Consider the following 16,609-nt stretch of genomic DNA (forward strand, 5'->3'; position numbering starts at 1 on the left):
GACAGTTCTCAAAAGAAAATATACAATCAGTAAACACATAAAAGATATTCAACATCATTAGTTATTAGTGAAATGCAAATCAAAACCATGATAACATACCACTTCACACCCACTGTGATGGCTGTAATTTTTTTTTAAAGGTAAATGGTAGCGAAGACGTGGAGAAACTGGACCTCTTGTGCATCATGGGTAGGAATGTAAAATGATGCAGCCACTGAGGAAAACAGTGTGATGTTCCTTCAAAAAGTGAAACATATAATCATCATATGACCCAGCAATTCTACTTCTAGGTATATATCCAAAAGAATTGAAAACAAGTATTCAAACAAATATTTATTAAAACAAATAGTGTGCACAGAAATGTTCACACTATTCGAAGCACTATTCACAGCAGCCAAAAGGTGGGAACAACTCAGATGTCTATCAATGGATGAGTGAATAAGTGAAATGTGGTCTATCCATACAATGGAATATTATTCACCCACAAAGTGAAATGAAGAAGAGATACCTGCTAAACAGGGATAAACCTTGAAAACATTACATTAAGTGAAAGAAGCCAGAAACAAAAGGTCATGTATTATATGAGTCCTTTTATACAAAATATCCAGAATAGGTAAATCCCTAAAGATAGAAAGCAAATTGGTGGTTGCCGGGGAGAGTGGGGAGGGGGAATCAGAAATGACTGCCTAATGAAGACAGAGCTTTCCTTTGGGGAGACGAAAATGTTTTAGAACTTGATAGAGGTGGTGGTCTCACAGCACTGTGAGTATATAAAATGCCACTGAATTATACACTTTAAAATGGTTAATTGTATGTTGTGTGAATTTCAACTCAAATTTCTTTTGAGGGGGGAAAAATGTCAGGCTAGGGGTTAACCTCATCCTGAGCTACTGTCTGGAAGGGGCACAAGGGTGGCTTCTGGGGGGCTAGTCGGTTTGCTTTCTTGGGCTGGGTTCTGGCTGCACTTGTGTGTGAATTTGTGAAAATTTTCAGCAAGCTCTGTACAGGTGATGTGTGCTGTGTCTTCTATGTATTTTATACTCCAACAAAGGAAGTTTGTTTTGTACTTTTTTATTGTTTTTTGTTTGTTTGTGTGGCCGCAACTTGTGGCTTGCGGGATCTTAGTTCCCTGACCAGGGATTGAACCTGGGTCCCGGCAGTGAAAGCACAGAGCCCTAACCTGGAACTCTGGAACACCGGAACACCAGAGAATTCTCTGTTTTGTACTTTTTTAAAAAGGAAATTCTTCTTGCTACATTTAAGATCCTGACAACAGCCCTTCTCTTGTGACAGGGCCAGGATAAGGGCGATGCAAGCAATGTGAATCGTGCAAGTGTTGACTCAGATCCAGTCTTTGTTTCAAAGGCTGCTATTTTGTTCATCATGGCTTTTTTTGCATTTGTTTTGGTTTTTGAAATATTGCCAATAAAATATTGTTTATCTCTGTCACTGAGGTTTTGGGCATCCTCTGAAATGTTGCACCCCAGACAGTGTCTTACTCACCTCACCCTAGTCCCCTCCCTAAATTTCAACCCAGCACCATTGAGAACTGAAGGAAATGCAGTCTGAATAGTAGGGGGGAGCTCGCCCCAATCTGCCTCTTCCTGTGAGAATAAGGGGCTTCCTGAAGTGCATCCCTCAGCCTCAGGTGGCACAAACAAGACCCCCGCCCTTCTTCCTGACACTCCCCCAAGCCTCCTGACCCCCACAGGTTCCAGGCCCCCAGAGTGAGGCCACATTGCTCAGGAGGCAGGGGCGTGAGGCCCCACGCTACCCAGTAAGGAGCTGGATAAAAGGTAGCTGCCAGAGTTTGTACTGGGGAAACCTCAGGGGGATCCTAATAAATGGGCATGCCCCATTCCCGTAATCCTTAGCAACATTCATTTCTGGAAATGTTGCTTTCCCTTCTGTTTTCTGAGTGGGCAAAAGTAAGTGCAGGCATCTTGAGCGTGTATTTAAGGAGATGAGTTGGAGGGCGTGGCCTGGCTTGTCCAGTTCGCTCTCTTTCTTACACTCCTGGGGGATTTGCTTATGAAATCAGATCCTCCCATCATGAAGAAAAAGTTTAACTGTGTCACTTTCCCTTGAATGAAATAGGAACTTTTTAAATAGATGTCTACAAAGCAGTATGTATTTTTTAAATGCAGCAAAGTAGAGATTTCTCAAAAAAATGTGGTGATCTTTAAATATTTAACAATTTAGAATATCCTCTCTAGTTAATAAAGGTACATTCTATAAAGAGAAAAAAATATATTTTAAATACATATTATAAAAGACAACCTATACCACTTATAGATCTACATCTATACGAACATATATGTGATATATATACTTTATTTTTAAATGGGATCAAATGCTAGAACAATGCAGCCCAACAGACATTTCTGCAATGATGGCAATGTTTTACATCTGCACTGTCCAACATGGTAGCCACTAGCCACAGTTGCTACTGAGCACTTGAAATGGAGCTGGTGTGACTGAGGATCAGAATTTCTAATTTTATTTTATTTTAGATAGTTTAAATTTAAATGTATTTAAATAGCCACATGTGTTACTGTACTGTATTAAGCAGCACAGAGCTGTATAGTATTTTGCAAACATTTAATTCACTTAAAATTGATTGGCAAGGTCTTTCCAGTTCAATAAATATGCTTCTCAAACATCAGTACCTATGTACATGATAACACTAATAAGTTAAAAAGCATAATGTAAAACTAGATCCCAATCATAGCAGCACCAAAAATATATATATTAGGATAATTTTTTTTCAAGACCATACATGGCCCAAATAAAGAAACCTAGAAAATCTCATTAAGGTATTTTTTAAAAGGAAGAGGAAGAAGATTAGAAACAGTGGAAGACGAGGTGGGACAGGACTGAAATATCCAGGGACCAAAAGACAGACTGTCAAGGGTGATGTTGGTGAAGAAGCTGATGCTAGGTAAGGCAAAGAGAAATGCAGAGCCTACACATGCAGTCCCGTATAGGAATTTGAGTTTTGTTCTGAAAGAAAAGAGAAAATATTGAGTCATTGAAGAGTTTTATTTATTTATTTATTTTTAGCAAATGTGGGGGTTTTTTCTAATATTTATTTTTTTAACATCTTTATTGGAGTACAATTGCTTTACAATGGTGTGTTAGTTTCTGCTTTATGACAAAGTGAATCAGCTATACATATACATATATCCCCATCTCTTCCCTTTAATATTTATTTATTTATTTGTTTGTTTGTTTATTTGTTTATCTATTTATTTGGTTGCACCAGGTCTTAGTTGCGGCAGGCGAGCGCCTTAGTTTCGGCTCGCAGCCCCCTTAGTTGTGGCATGTGAATGCTTAGCTGCAGCATGCATGTGGGATCTAGTTCCCTGACCAGGGGTTGAGCCCAGGCCCCCTGCATTGGGAGCACAGAGTCCTATCCACTGCGCCGCCAGGGAAGTCCCCACTGAAGAGTTTTAAAGAGGAGCAGGACATGATCTGCTCCATGTCTAAAAAGAGCACTGATTTGGAAAATGGCCTGTAAGGGGCACAAGGAGGATTAGTTAGGAAATTTAAGGAACAGTTGAAAATAGTATTCAAGAGCTCAGCCTCTTACCTGTTGATGAACTTCTCTGTACCTCAGTTCCTCATTTGTAAAATGGGGTTAAAAATGGTATACCTACCTTGAGGGTTACTTTGAGATTAAAAGGAACTAGTGTTTGTAATACACTTAGACAGTGCCCGGCACATAGCAAGTGCTTTATAAGCCATTTACTCTTATTATGACTGCATTAGTCCAGAGGAAAGATGATGTAAGCTTTGAGTGGTAGCGGTGAAATTATTTTGGCGGAAGACTGCAGCTGTAGGAGGCTGTGGAGTTAAAAGGTTTACTGAAGATGCAAAAGCTTGGAGAGAAGTGGGGAAAAGAGCGCTAAATGGGAGGTAGATGGGAGACATGAGTGGGCGGTATGGGAAATGAAGTAATCATAGATGACTTCAGAGTTTTTGGCTTAAGCAATTGTGCTGATGGGGGCCCCATTTATGCAAAGGAAAAGACTGGAGGTCAATTTAGGACACATCAGATTTGAGATCTCCACGTGGCTATACTAAGTAATAGTTGATCAATGGGTTAGAGCTCAGGGAAGAGTTTGGACTGAAGTTATAAACATGTTCTTCATTTTTGCGAGAGGGCAAATATTTAATAATATAATTTGAATTGGACATTTCGTAATAATATTTAAAGGCACTCAAATCCTAAGAAATTTGATAGATCAAACACATGTAAAATTATATTTGTATAAATCATTCATTGAAGCATTGTTTGTAATAGTATAGTTTGTAAGTCACCTAAATAGCCACTGATAGGGGACTGGTTAAATAGCCTGTAATATGATCATAAATGGAATATTATACCACTGATAAGAGAATTAGTCAAATTCATATGTCCTGATACATCAATTAAATGACGCTCAAGAGACATTGTTCAGTGAAAAAATAAGATGCACAGCGAAATGTATAAAAGACTACATTTGTGTGTGCTCCATACCTCTCCTCTAAAAAACAGATTTGCAATGTTATATTCATGGATTATTTCAGGAAGGATACACAATTGCTAACAACTGTAGCAATGGCTAGAGGACAGGAGTTGATCAAGATTTACTTTTTACTCCATGTTCTTTGGTATCATTGAATTTAGAACCACATACATGCATTACAAACATTTTAAGTATGTAAAAAAAATTTTAAACATGGTTTCGGGGAAAAAAATCACTCTGGCAGCAATGTGGAACAATGTGCAACAGACTGGCAACAGGAGACCAATTAGCAGGCTACTGCAATACTCCAAGTGAGAGAAGATGAGTACTAGGGCTAGGGCTGTGTCAATGAGGGTGGAAAGAAGAGCTGGCTCCAAGAAGCATGTTACAGGTAGAATTCAAACTCAGATGAAAGGCTGGTTATGGGGGTGAAAGCAAGAGAGGATGACTCCCAGGATTTGGGCTAAGAAAGATTTTGTACTCGGAGTCACTCCCCCCAGGTCTACCCATTCCTCCAATAGCTCCTGGAAGGCTGGATGGGCAGAGATCTTCCTGGGAAAGCTGAAGAGAGGGGCTGGGGGGAGTGTCTAGGTGAACAGAGAGCTCCAGCCACCACCACTGCCCCCCACTCCCACACAAACACACAGCATCACATGGACTCCTGGACTGCACCTCATGCTCTCACCAGAGAAGCTGAAACACATGCTTTCCTAATCAGTGCATTTGGAAAAAAGAATACCCATAGACATTCTCCTCCTTTCCTTCCTGCCAGTGAGCAGCAGAAATGCCTCCAACATAAAGAAAAGATTTCTAATTTTTTTCATTTTGCCCGTCTAAGAGTTGAATTTCCCCTCTTAGAGGAAATTCCTCCTACTTTGGATTAGCCTGACCCAGAGTAGCTGCAGGATGCTTCATTTGCATGCCACAATTCTATTGGCTGAAGCCAGCTGGCAAGGGGTGTGGAGTAATTGTCAGCCTCTTCAGAAGGAGTTAACATGTTATGAGCTTGCAAGTCAGGAGGTAACAGCTTGCTTACAAGGCAGCTTTGCCCAAGATGTGTCCTGGCTCTGGAAGGTTAAGGTGGAGGTGGCTTCAGACAGCTGTGGGACCTCTGCCCATATTTTTTTGTTTTCCCCAAAAGCCAGTGAAAAAAAAAAAAGCTAACTCTGCTGACATTCCACAAGGATGAGTCTTGTTTATCCCTAGGCACAGCGGTACCCGCCAAAAAACTGCTAATCCGTTTTCCCTTTACTGGAGAGACTGAGTCAGGACTCAGGGGGGCTATTCTCACCTCTCAGACAGCCCTTTCTGGCCCTCCTCTGACTTTGTGCAGACTGAGAAGAGCTGAGCTCAGCCAAGCCAAAACCCTGAGGTTGAGCCTGAAAAAACCCAGGCAGCCCCACAGCCCATGCTCTCGAGCATCTTTGCCAGGCGCTGCTGCCCAGGAGATAGGCACGAGCAGGATCTCACCAGCGGGCAGGTCCTGACCTTCATGGGAGACTCCAGTCCTTTGCTTTGGACACCAGCAACCCCCCTCACCACCTCTAGCCACCCTCGAGAGAAGAGGAAACCACCAGCAGCCCCTCACATACAAGGTTCACATCCTCAGTCTTTTCCGACTCACTGCCCAACCCACGACTATATTAACCAGGTAGCTTATTTTCTGTATTCTGATGCTTTGACATCTGGGGTGACCGCCCCTCCCAGGGGCGGCCAATTCCTGGAAGTAGTAAACCACTCACCCACCAGTGCACCTTTCAAATGCAAACCAACCAATTCAATCAACCAAACTAATTAACCAATCTAATTCCATTAACCAATCGGATTTGAGGGTGCCCACACCCTCAACCATCTCCTTTATCAGGCGCTCACATTCCGGATCACTAGCCACCTGCCCTAATCATCCCACGGCCAGGTACCAGCCAACTGGAGACACCCTTGTGCCCCAGAGACCACTGAGATTATTCAAACTAGCCAATCCTAAACCTGTTTAACCTGCCTCATCTGTCCCTTCCCACAGAAACCACAATAATGGCTCTTGCCCACAATCTCCCCTTTGCCTCCGCCTCCAACACTAGTGCTTCCCAGTGCGGCCCATCCCCCCGCCACCCCCCATACAGTGGTGTGCATCCCTCTTGAGATCTATGAATATAACCAACTACCTTTTCAGTGGTAGTCATCTCCTCATCCGCTGGCCCTGCCATACCTAAATAATAATAAAACCTATATTTTTAAACAATGACCTCAGACCTCAGCTCCCACCAGCTTCTGAAACTGTCCTCCCCCGGTGACCACCTTGCTGCTAAATCTAATGAATGCGTTTTAGTCTTTACTTGACACCACTGACCACTTGCCCATTTCTGGGGTGTGGCTCTCTCCTGGCTCTCCTATCCCTCTGGCTCTCCTATCCCTCTGGCACTCTTTCTCACACTCCTTTGTGGCTTAAACACCAGTGCTCCTTCAGGTCCTGTCCTGGGTTTCGTTTTCTTCTAGGACTACAATGCCCCCTGGGCGGCTCATTACCACCTATTTGCCGACACCTACTAGATATCTGCCTTCCACTCAGACCTTGCTCCCAGCCCCAACCTGGACCTCTGCACTGCGTGTCCCACAGGACCTCAAACTCAACATGGTTGACATTGAACTCATGATCTTTTGCCCCAAAGCTGCCCCATCTCTTCTCTTCTTTCAGAGCAACCACACCAAAAGCCTGGGAATTCCTGCAAGACCTCACCAAACACACCTATGACGTGCCCATGTGCTGTGAATTCTCCCATGTGGGTCTCTCTCATCTGTCCCACCTCTTCCATCTCCACTGCTCCTGCCCCATTTCAGGCCCTCACCCAGCCACATCTCAGGCACCATCCTTCCCCTCCCCCTGCCCACTCCATGTGTGAACCACACAGAACTTCAGAATGTGCTGTTCCCCAGACACAGTTCACACTTCCATGCCTTTGTTTCTGAGACTCTCTCTGTTGGAAACGCCTTTCTTCTTCTTTCCAGAAAAACAACCACTACTTTCTCCCAAACTCTCCTTGGAATTTTCTCCCTTTTTTGCCTGACAAACAGCACCGACGATACTTGATTGCTCTTATTTCTTTATGTGTTCATTCAAAAATATTTATTAAGAATCTACTTTGTGCTAGGACCTGGAGGCCCTAGAGATACAACAGTAAATAAGGCAGACACAGACCCTGACCTCAAGGAAGTGTCTATCACACTGCCCTGTTCCCCCAGAAGCTGCCTTCTGCCTCTCTACCTCTGCTCTGAACCCACTACAAGACGAAAGGACCAGCTGAGCAGGAGACGCTCCATGTGGCCCTCTGTTAATCCCCTACACTGCCCCAGAGTAATCTTTCGAAGGAATGCATCTCTCTGGCCATTCCGCACCCTTCCGATAAAACTTTGATGACCTCACGTTACCCACATTCCTCAACTGGGTCTTCCCCGTTTTGCCAGTGACCCCTCTCAACATTCATTGCCACAGGCAACCCCAAACCACCTGTATGTTCCCACATCCGCTTTGCTTTGCTTTGTCTCTATGCCTTTGTTCATGCCCTCTCCTTCACCTTAAATGCCCTTCCTTCTCTTCACCTGGTTTATTTGTTATCTACTGCTGTGTAACAAACCACTTGGGCTAGTAACTAAAGGCAACAACCATTCTGTGAGTCAGCAGTTTGGTCAGGGGTCAGCTGGGACGGCTCATCAGTACTCCATATGGACTTACAGGGCTCACCTATGCATTTGTGGTCAGTTGACAGGTGGACGGGGGCTGGACGATCCTAGAACGTCTCACTCAATACCTGGCAATTCGGTGGGGCTGTTAACTGGAGCATTTCAGTTCAGGTCTCTGCATGCGGCTAGCTTGGGCTTCCTCACGTGGCAGCTGGGTTCTAAGAAGCAAGCCCTCTTCCCTTTTACGGCCATCGCTGAAGTGCCAGCGGCCAAAATGAAGTTCAATCCCTTTGTGACTTCTGACTGATGGAAAACCGGAAAAGGAATTTCAGTGCACCTTCCCACATTCACAGGAAGATTATGTCTTCCCCTCTTTCTAAAGAGCTGAGACAGAAGTACAATGTTCGACCCATGCCCATCCGAAAGGACGATGAAGTTCAGGTTGTACGAGGGCACTACAAAGGGCAGCAAATTGGCAAAGTAGTCCAGGTTTACAGGAAGAAATATGTCATCTGCAATGAACAAGTGCAGTGGGAGAAGGCTAATGGCACGACTGTCCGTGTGGGCATTCACTCCAGCAAGATGGCTATCACCAGACTAAAACTGGACAAAGACCGCAAAAAGATCCTCGAATGTAAAGCCAAATTTTGCCAAGCAGGAAAGGAAAAGGGCAAATATAAGGAAGAAACAATTGAGAAGATGCAGGAATAAAGTAATCTTGCATACGACTTTCATTAAAAACTGTTAAAATGAAAACAACAAAAAAGAAGAAGCAAGCCATAACGCACAAGCATTTATGAAGTTTCTGCCTGATCACATTTGCTCAAATCCCATTGGCCAAAGTATGTCATATAGCTGAGCCCAGAATCAATATGGAAGAGGTGTGACTCCCTGGGGAGCCATTAAGGTAACAATCTACCACAGTCTGCCCTCTACCCCTAATGATGCACAGCCTTCCCACATGTGAAATATACACCCCCTACCAAAACACCCAAAGTAGTATCCAATCATGACACCAGGCTCAAAGTCCTTGATCTCATAACATGCAGCAGGTCTGGATGTGGCTGAATCTCCTGGGGTACAACTCCTCGGGTGTGGCTCCTTTTGATCCAGAAGCCTGTGAGCTAACAAGACAAGAAATCTGCCCCCCACATGCCCAGCATACAATGGTATCACGTACAGGATAACCTCAATAGATGCTCCCCTTAAAAGGGGGAGAAACAGGAGGCACGTAGCAATCATGGAATTCAAAGCCATTCTGGAATCCAGCCAGGCACTATTATCAGGACCCCTACTCCAGAGGCAGGGAATGTTACTTGAATAGAGCTCAGTTCCCCTTGGCTTCTAGTTATATCCTCTGGGCTCTTGGTTCTGCCCTCCGAGAGGATTTTCTTTTCCGTAAGAAAAGGCCTGTGTGAATACTGGCCAGCTTACTGCCCATAGACAGTTGGGGGACCCAAGGCGTCTTTTCATTTTTAACTGTGTCATTCCCTTTGAGTCCAAACTGATAGAGTTGTTTGTTTGTTTGTTTGCTTGTTTAATTTTAATCGAGTCCAATTTATTTATTTATTTTTATTATTTTTTTTTTTTTTGGATAGAGTTTTTGCCAATACAATACTCTTTAAAACTTTATGGGTTTTCTGTGAGTATTATTGGGTTCACTTTGTGCACCAAAAGCCACATGCATAATTCGTTTCAAGAAGACTCTATTTCTGCTGTGGGACAGCATCCTTAACTTTCTCAGAAACCCTTTTGTTTAACTGAGGTCTACTAAGCACCATCTCAAATCTTCCTGGGGTCTGAACAACGAACGTTTCGACAATCATATGCTTGATTTAACCTTTACCCTTAGGCTAGTTCTCACTTTGAGAACCTATTGCCTGCTGGAGAGACTGGAAATGAGACCAGTTTTCTTTTCCGTCTCAGCAAACTGGACAGATCCTCATTTAGCTCATCTCTCTTATAATACCTTATCATGCCAGCTAGAAGCACCCAAATGACACTTTCAGCATTCTGTCTCTAGATCCCTTTAGCTAAATCCACAAATTCAGTAGGTGCATTTTCTGTTACCAAAAGCAATGTTTTTGCCAATTGTTTCTCCACCGTGTAACATGAGTCACCCGTGGTCCAGCCTCCAAGCAGTTTCCTTACTGCTTTCCCAGCCTCTCCCACCAGTTCATTCACAGCCCCTCCAGCCTGCACCACAGCCTCCTTGCTGCTTATCATGCAAACCTTTGCCCACCACCCAGTTCCAAAGCCACTGCCCCATGTTTAGGTTTTTTTTTTTTTTTTTTTTAATAATCATTCTAGGAGCACAGGAGGTACTGAGCACTTCTTTTTTTTTTTTTTTTTTAATTTATTTATGAATTTATTTATTTTTGGCTGTGTTGGGTCTTCGTTTCTGTGCGAGGGCTTTCTCTAGTTGCGGCAAGCGGAGGCCACTCTTCATCGCGGTGCGCGGGCCTCTCACTATCGCGGCCTCTCTTGTTGCGGAGCACAGGCTCCAGACGCGCAGGCTCAGTAGTTGTGGCTCACGGGCCTAGTTGCTCCGCGGCATGTGGGATCTTCCCAGACCAGGGCGCGAACCCGTGTCCCCTGCATTAGCAGGCGGATTCTCAACCACTGCGCCACCAGGGAAGCCCCCATGTTTAGGTTTTTAGAGCATGTTTAGGTACCACACTTCTAGGTACCAATTTATGTATCAGGTACCTATCGCTACATAACAAATCAGGTAAAACAACAGCTTCAAACAACCACCGTTTTATTAAGTTCATGGATTCTGTGGGTTAGGAATACAGACTTGTCTCTGTCCCCCAATATCTGGGGCCTCAGCTTGAAAACTCGAACAGTTAGGCGGACAACTCAAACAGCTTGGGGCTGGATTGTCTGGAAGCTTCTTTATCTACATGACTGGAGCCTGGGCTGAAAAGGCTCTGAAAGCTTGGTTCACCTGGGTCTAGAGTGTTTACATGATGCCTCTCCACAGGACGGGGGCTTCAACAGCACAGCCTCAGGGTCGTCAGACATCGCATATGGCGGTTCCAAGAGCAAGTGTCCCAGAAAACAAAGTAAAAGCTATATGGCCTTTCTAAGAGCTAAATTCAAAAGTCTTTTAGCATCACTTCTGCCATATTCTATCAGTGGGAGCAGTCACAAATCCATTAAGACTCAGGTGGGACACAGACTTCACTTCTTGAGAAAGGAAGATCAAAGAATTTCTATCCAGGTTTTAAAACCACCCTTAGTAGGCTTATTGGGGATGGTTCATTTCTGTTCTTGGTGGCATCAGTTAGGATTACACATGTGTTTGTGATCACGTGGCAGGTTAACTGGGGGCTAGCTGATCCCAAATGGTGGTTGATACAACCTGAGGCACCTCAGCTCTCTACGTGGTTGCTCAAACTTTCTCACGTGGCAACTGAATTCCAAGAAGGCAAGTCCCAACGTACAAACACTTATCAAGCTTCTGCTTGCATCTCATTTGCTGACAGCGCATTGGCCAAAGCAAGGCACATGGCCAAGTCCAGAGTCAATGAAGACGGAGATCACATGAGGGCATGGATATCAGGATACATGATTCATTGGAGGTCAGTACTATAACAATCTACTACACCTGGGTAACTCCCATTTTTCTTTAAAGACCCAGTTCATGCCTCCCCTCTTCCAACAAGGCCTCTCTTGACAGACTGGGTCATTAGTTGTCCCTTCTTTGAGCTGCCACAATACTTTACACACATCTCTACCTCTGCACTTACCCTATTGGTTTCTAACTATCTATTTACCATTTTCATCTCCCCCACTGGACAAGCCTTCGAAGGCAGACTGTGCTCTATTGATCTTTGTATTCCCAGGGTCTAGCCCCGTGTCTAGAACATTGTGCCTAACAATAATGTCTTTCAGGACTTCCCTGATGGCACAGTGGTTAAGAATCCGCCTGCCGGGGCTTCCCTGGTGGCGCAGTGGTTGAGAATCCGCCTGCCAATGCAGGGGACACGGGTTCAAGCCCTGGTCCGGGAAGATCCCACATGCCGCGGAGCAACTAAGCCCGTGCGCCACAACTCCTGAGACTGTGCTCTGGAGCCCACGAGCCACAACTACTGAGCCCGCGTGCCACAACTACTGAAGCTCGTGTGCCTAGAGCCCGTGCTCCACAACGAGAGAAGCCACCGCAATGAGAAGCCCGCGCACCGCAACGAAGAGTAGCCCCCTCTCGCCACAACTAGAAAAAGCCCGCGCGCAGCAACGGAGACCCAGTACAGCCAAAAATATATAAATAAAATAAAAAAAAAAAGAATCCGCCTGCCAATGCAGGGGACACGGGTTCGAGCCCTGGTCCGGGAAGATCCCACATGCTGTGGAGCAACTAAGCCCGTGTGCCACAACTACTGAGCCTGCGTGCCACAACTACTGAAGCCCACGCACCTAGAGCCTGTGCTCCACAACGAGAGAAGCCACTGCAATGAGAAGCCCACGCACTGCAACGAAGAGTAGCCCCTGCTCACCACAACTAGAGAAAGCCCACACGCAGCAACGAAGACCCAAAAATAAATAAATAAATAAAGTTTTAAAAATAAAAAATAATGTCTTTTAAACATTTGATTAGTTAAACATTCATGAATAAACCTTCTTAAATAAATGTTGGAAGTGTTATCTCCATTGGTGCTTTGACCTCTCGCCCTCTGCCCTGCATTCTAAAGAGAAACTTCTCTTTTTTGTCATACTCTCCAACCAAACATGCAGTTCTTCGGGGAGTGACCTCACTCAAGGAGTTGACCTCAACTAGAGATTAGGGGAGGCAGCAGAGGGTCAAGCAGTGGTTCCAAGATTTTTCAATTTCATAGACTACTCATATTTCCAAAGAAGTCTGAGGAGCAACAGAAAGTTACCACTTTTCTTTTTGTGCCTAGAAGGGACATTAAAAACACACCATCTACCACCATCAGTTCAAAAAAGTGGAAAGGTATAACCTTAGAATGAAAAAATAGACCATTGCAAGGAAGGGCCGGTGTGTGGCCTCAATTCGCCCAAAATTAGGGCTCAACAGCTGTCTTAACATGTGATCCAATTGGGAGGGTCTCAAGTGGCCTAACCACAAATTCTCCTTCCCAATTATCAGTTTCTGCTGGTAAGTTCTTCTGGTCAATTAACCCTCCTTTTCACAGGGACCAGGCATAATCCCTGCTTATCCCTGAGAATCAGGCTTCCGTTCCCTGCCAGCCCACAGAATTATTCAGACAAGCCAATCATATCCTCCTGCGGGAAATGAGCATTCCACCCTTTGGATACGGCAAAGCCTGCCTCTCACAGCTCCTGCTTTTTCACTGCTCCTGAGTGCAGCTCCTGAGTGGCAGTGCCTGGCATGTGGTGTCTTCCTCCGGGCTGTAAGTACAGGTGACTAATAAACTGCTGTCAATCACATCTGTCCAGTGTCAGGTGTCAGGTGTTCAACCATCTCCAAAACCCTAGGGTGGGAATCTGGGAATCCTCCCTTATCAACAGAGTGAATAGGAGGTGATCAGAACAAAGCAGCAACCTGACAGCTATGTTCAGAGTACCCCACGTTGTCCTTGTTTTTCTCATTTCACCATGCACCAGTGAAGTCAGTCTAGCAGAAGTCTGAAGACCCACCCTGGGAGCAGTGGAGAGCACTGTACATAGAGTCAGGAGATCTGGGATCTAGCTAGTCTTGCCTGTGCTCCAAAATATTTGTCTGACCTCTGACAAATCATTATCCTTTGTGGGCCTCATTTTCCAGCTGTAAAATGATGAGATGGCTTCTGCCACCTCTGTGATTAAAAAGACAATCTGATGAAATAGGGAAATAAAAAGAGTGAATGGCTGGTAGTCCCTTGGTCATCCTAAAGGAATGTGCATTTTTGGTTGTTTTTTATATTTATGTATTTATTTGGTTGTGCCGGGTCTTAGTTGTGGCAGGTGGGCTCCTTAGTTGTGGCACACGAACTCTTAGTTGCGGCATGCATGTGGGATCTAGTTCCCTGACCAGGGATCGGACCCGGGCCCCCTGCACTGGGAGCACAGAGTCTTAACCACTGCGCCACCAGGGAAGTCCCAGAATGTGCATTTTTAGAGGAGTATTTACTCCATGTGTCTCTAGATGGGGCAACTGGAGATGATGGGAGAGGAAAGATCTAAGGGACCAACAGGGCAGCCACAGCCTGCCAGTAAATCTTGCCTTGGGTGGATTCCTCTAAACCCTTCCTGCTTTCAGCGCTCCTATCCTGTGCCATTAGCAAATGGGAGTTTTAAATCTCCTCCCCATCACCACCCTGTGTTCCATCCCAGCCCCTAAATGTCTCATTTGAGCCATTAACTCCATCCAGCCAGAGACCTTGCTCTAGCTGACACACAATTGCCACACCCTCTAGAGTCCACACTCCCCACCCCTTCCTGAAGTGAAGTGCTTGGGGACCCAGAAAATAGGCCAGGTCCTCATAAACTTATCAAAATAGCACAGCTAGGCCTTCCAACCAGCAACACTCAGAGACTGGGCCATAGAGTGGAAAACAGAGCATCCAGGGTCTTGTCCAGACAGAGCCCAGATATCTCCGGTAGTTAAGGGGCCTCTGGGTATCCTCATGTCTTGCCAAAAAAAGTAACCATCTCCAGCCCCATCTGTGTGTGTGTGTGTGTGTGTTCCAGTGGCGGGGGGGGGGGGGGGGGAGGGGGGCGGGGGGGGGGGGAGGGGGGCGGGGGGGCGGGGAACAGTTAGGCTGAAGCTAAAGCAACTAAAGCAACTGTGCTCTGATAGGAAAGATCCCTGGACTGAGAACCAGAAAGCTGTTAAGCAGGAAAGAAGACACTGCGTGGAGTGCCAAGGAGGAGGCTAGCACGTCTGGAATGCAGCAGGAAGATGAAAGGGAAAGATGAGGTGGTGGTAGAGGTCGGCCGCCAGGGGCCAGGACATCCAGGGCCTTAAAAATTACCCTCCAGACAATGAGAAGCCAGGTCACCTGATCTTTGAAGAGGGATGGTCCCAGGCCTGGGAGCTTGTGAAAAGTGCAGACTCAGGCAGCTCTACTGGACTAGGGAGATCCCAGGGGGACAGGGGCAGCTGCATTTCTCATAAAGTGCCCCAGGAGCTTCTGTTTTTTTACCAGAGCCAAGGGCCCCTGGACTGGACCATCTGCAAGGCTTGTTCCAGTTAGAAAATTCCATCACTCTAAGCGTCGGGAGGCCACCTAACCTCCAAGGGAGGGAGAGGGAAGTAAATCTCCCACTTGCAAGCCCAGGGATGGCTTCCAACAGTGCCATTACACTAATGGAAACTGCAGTGAAGGAGCCAGGACCAATGTCTATGAAAAAATAGGAGAATGGGTAGTCAGGGGGGCAGGGCCAGCCCACAGGATGTCCCCACCAGAATTCACAAAGAGGCCACAAGGATGCAAATCAATCAAATAAAACTTTGTTCAAAAAAATTCACCTCACCCGTGGCTGGGAGAGACAAGTCATCAGCACTGGCTGTTAAAAAAAAAAAAAAAAAAAAAAATCCAAGGGCTTCTGATGACTTCAAATTAATGGGGCAAGGACAGGTGCCCCAGGGGATTAAAAGCCGCGGTATTCCTTTCTAGTTGGTCCCGTCTCCTCCCCTTTCCCACAGTTCCACAATTTCCCCTCCCACTGGTCTGGGATGCAGCCATGGAGTGGCTCAGCACTGAGGACTTGGGGCTCCACACCCCAAGTCGACCGGCCAGCTCTCCCACTTACTAATCATGAAGTGGGATGGAGAGTGGGCTGAGATGAACCCAGCAGATTGTGGCCATGGATGTAATGTGCCCAGCAGAACGCTTGATAGAGGGTGGCACCCTTTCCCTTGTCTGAAGACCAAGCAGACAGTACTCAAGGACTTGGGTGGGAGTGGGGGCAGGAGGAGTACATGAAATTGAGAAGAACCTTCTAGCTGTCTGCACCAGGAAGTGCCAGCCCAGGAGCTGAGGGAGACTTAGTGCCCAGGAGCAGAAAGCCTCTGAAGGGCTGGGTGCTCTAGGTTGGGTGAGGGGGTGGAGCAGGGCTGGGGACCAGGAAAGACCAGGTGCTGCCTTGCTTCTGAAGGGCTGCTCCAATGTGGAAAAACATCCTACCATCTTCCTTTGGAGAAAACCTGGAATATTCCAATACCAAAAACCTCTCACTGGCGGCTCCTGTGGAGATGGGCTCCAGCTGAAAAGGAAACGAGGAGGCATGGGCGCTGCCTAAGGGGGGCCCGGTTGCTGGCCTCCATCATCCATCCCTTACCCCTTGGTTTCCCCACAGGCTTGTGAAGCCTAGGTCAGAAGAAAGGATTAAAGCCTTAAAAGGGAAGCGGAAAAAAAAAGGAAACAAAAGGGAAGCGATCTTGGCGGGGCTCTGGGAGGCGGCGAGCGGCCCCACCCTGATCTCCAGGGTTCTGAACCCCTCCATCCCTG

At 46.0% G+C, this 16,609-nt stretch overlaps 1 pseudogene; it reads left to right on the forward strand.

Annotated features, from left to right (window-relative positions):
- The first annotated feature begins 8,460 nt into the window (after positions 1–8,460).
- LOC137771981 (large ribosomal subunit protein uL24-like) lies at positions 8,461–8,897 on the forward strand (annotated as a pseudogene).
- Positions 8,898–16,609: the final 7,712 nt, after the last annotated feature.

The sequence above is a fragment of the Eschrichtius robustus genome, chromosome 11, assembly GCF_028021215.1.
Source record: "Eschrichtius robustus isolate mEscRob2 chromosome 11, mEscRob2.pri, whole genome shotgun sequence".
NCBI lineage: Eukaryota > Metazoa > Chordata > Mammalia > Artiodactyla > Eschrichtiidae > Eschrichtius > Eschrichtius robustus.